We start from the raw sequence: 3,069 nt of genomic DNA, 5'->3' as shown, positions 1-3,069 counted from the left end.
AATGCGGTGCTCCAGCATTACAGCAGTCAAATGACCGAAACAAGTAAAAGAATAAAAGAGATGCATGTATGTGTATATATATATATATATATATATATATATATATATATATACAAAGACACAATACAGACACACACATAGACACAACAGACAGACAAACAACACGCAGAGATAAAGATATAGACATGAAATGTATACATGATACATACGTACAGGTCAATGAAATCGATATTGCTTAAATTAGAATCAAAACGATTTCAGTGTTGGATACGAGGTTTTTCATTACTCGACGAAGATATAAAATAATTAACCTAGGACATGATTATGCACATACACGCATACACCAATGTATACATTGGTATACATTTGCTGCTTCATATATAGATGAATATATGTTTATACTGCTCAATGCTTGACTGGCACATGCGGTCGTAGAATCTATGACACAGAGAGACCACGAATCTCGTCATGGTGCAGGTCACTATGTACAGCTTCATACTCTTCGATCCTGTGTAACATGTAATGTGATGCCCTGGGTCATAATGGATTACCCTTTGTGTGACGTTTCACAAACACGAGTCCACCTATCTGCCTGGTAAATATCAACCGATTTGGCAATGGTAAACGGGAATCGGAATTTTATTGCCATACGGAAAATTCAAAATATATTATTTTCAATGAAGGCTTGCCAATTGCTTATTGTCGTCACACAACAAGAACGTCAGGTATCACTAATACCTTAGAGTGATAGAATCAATGTGATGACGTGTGTGTAAAGGCTAAACCTTTCCATTGCAAATTCAGTCAATTTGATGGGCTTCCCCATAGTTTACCTCTACCTAATTGCATTCACAATATTTGACGTGACTTGTGAGTTTAGTCTAACTTGCTCACGATGTTTCGCAGTAACAGCAAACGTGATTGAGAAGTGAGCATTTTTACCCTCACAACAAGCTGCATAAACGTTCAATATTTTTACGCCCACCTTCCTAAATTACGACATTCTGATGTATAAATCAAATTGCATCTATTCTTGCAAATACTTGTGAGCAGATAAATGCATTAATCTGTATACATATATCAATATAATTTGATACATACATACATGAATTTACACATAATTACATTCACATGCGGGATACACAAAAATGCACTAACACAAACAGCAATGAACCATTCGCCTTTGTGTTTCAGCGTGACTCACACAACTACTAGTCGAAGCCAAGTTTTTTCCGCACGCAGGCATAAATGCCCACAAGCATTTGTGCATGCATCATGCAGTTGCAATAACTAGAAATCCTAACAAAAATATTTTACTTACACCTTGAACAAAGTTTTCGCCAATCGGTTAGTGACCGGATTGAATGCTGCTAAGAAAACAATTTAAAACAGTAAGAGACATACATACATGCATACATACGTACATACATACATACATACAGAGGTATTTACTCACGCATTACTGCTCCCATACAAATATACATACATGGATACATGCGCGTCACGTTAATGTAAATTTCTCGCAGAAACAGAGTGAGGCAGGACGTATGACAATTCAAATTAGAGATAGTTATAGACAAGCTTTCAGAAAGTTTAATCTCGATTGTACTTATAACGCTTTGGTCGACATATCTCTATGATACTAGGCATATGTCCAATATATTGTGTAGTGGTATCGAACCTGTGATCTCATATTTGGGATGCGAACATCTTACTCGCTCTATGCATGCATTTATACTGGTTGATTGATAGAATGATAGATAACATTTCTCACATTTACACACAATCCTATGTATGTAATCATCATTAGGGAAATAAATGTAGACACACACGGGCTCATATATTAATATTCCTTCTGGCACACATAGGAAAATGGCCAGTAACGAAAATACAACATCGTATGGTGCTGAGTAAATGTTATAACCAATCTGAAACACAAACAGCATTCATGATGCACAATAGATGTCAGTTTCTGATTTTTTAGTATTTTCCATAAACTTATACGCAATGCATGCAATACAGTTTTGGAAAGCCAATGATCGTACTGACTATAATTAAAGCTTCAGACCCCTCGTGATCACTTGGACTTGTATAAATACTCAGCACTATGCCCTCCATTCACACTGAATTCCATTCATAAAATAAAGGAGACAACTAGTGAATTTAGTCAGAAAAACTTCGTCCCTAGAGAACAAGGAATGAAGAGCTGGTATTATATGTGTACTCAATGGGCTGAGAATGTTTGTACAAGCAGCTAAACAACAGCAAAAACGACGTTTACTTTACTATATTTAATGTCTCAATGTAAATGGTAATGAAATAAATTCCCTTAATAGTTTATAATTCCATTAATTAAGAGTTTGTCGGAGCCTGAATATTGCTAATCGCTTGACAAATTTGTCAGAATATCATCCATAATAATTTCTGTAAGCACACGATTTGTGTAAGAAAGAAGAAACCATATCTTTAATGAAACTTTAGCTGCGAATGAAGACATTAGTGTATTGATTTTTCTCAAACCAGATCTTTCGTCCGAAATCTCCCAAAGACAGTCAAGCAAACACCAACCCAATTTAATTGATAACAAATATGGGAAGACAGAGACTATTCTATTAGAGACCTTCCCAGATACCGAGGAATAATTCATGAGATTTGAAAGGAAAAGTCTTAACAACATGGAAATGGCCATGGTGATACCGTAAGCAATACAAAAGTGAATGGTAAAACAGTGTTATGTAGAAGGTTAGGGAGCGTGCAGCGCTAAATACTAAGTAAGTCTAAAGAAAAGGTCTCCGTTTTGAATTAAACATTCAGTTGTAATATTTAAATGTGATAATTATGCAACATAATCAATGATTCTCAGATCTAGCATTTGTAACAGATGTGAATAGAAAGAAAATTAATCAAATAAATTCACAGGAATTAAAACTTCATCTTCTGACATATGAATCAAGGTAATATAAAAGACAAAATTTGAAATATAGTAGCTTTTCTCCGATGATCTTTGCCTCTGTGTGTGTGTGTGTGTAAGTGTTTTTGCATGAATTCAGGTGTGTGTGTATATATATA

The sequence above is a fragment of the Octopus bimaculoides genome, chromosome 3, assembly GCF_001194135.2.
Source record: "Octopus bimaculoides isolate UCB-OBI-ISO-001 chromosome 3, ASM119413v2, whole genome shotgun sequence".
NCBI classification, from domain to species: domain Eukaryota; kingdom Metazoa; phylum Mollusca; class Cephalopoda; order Octopoda; family Octopodidae; genus Octopus; species Octopus bimaculoides.
This window is presented reverse-complemented; position numbering follows the sequence as displayed.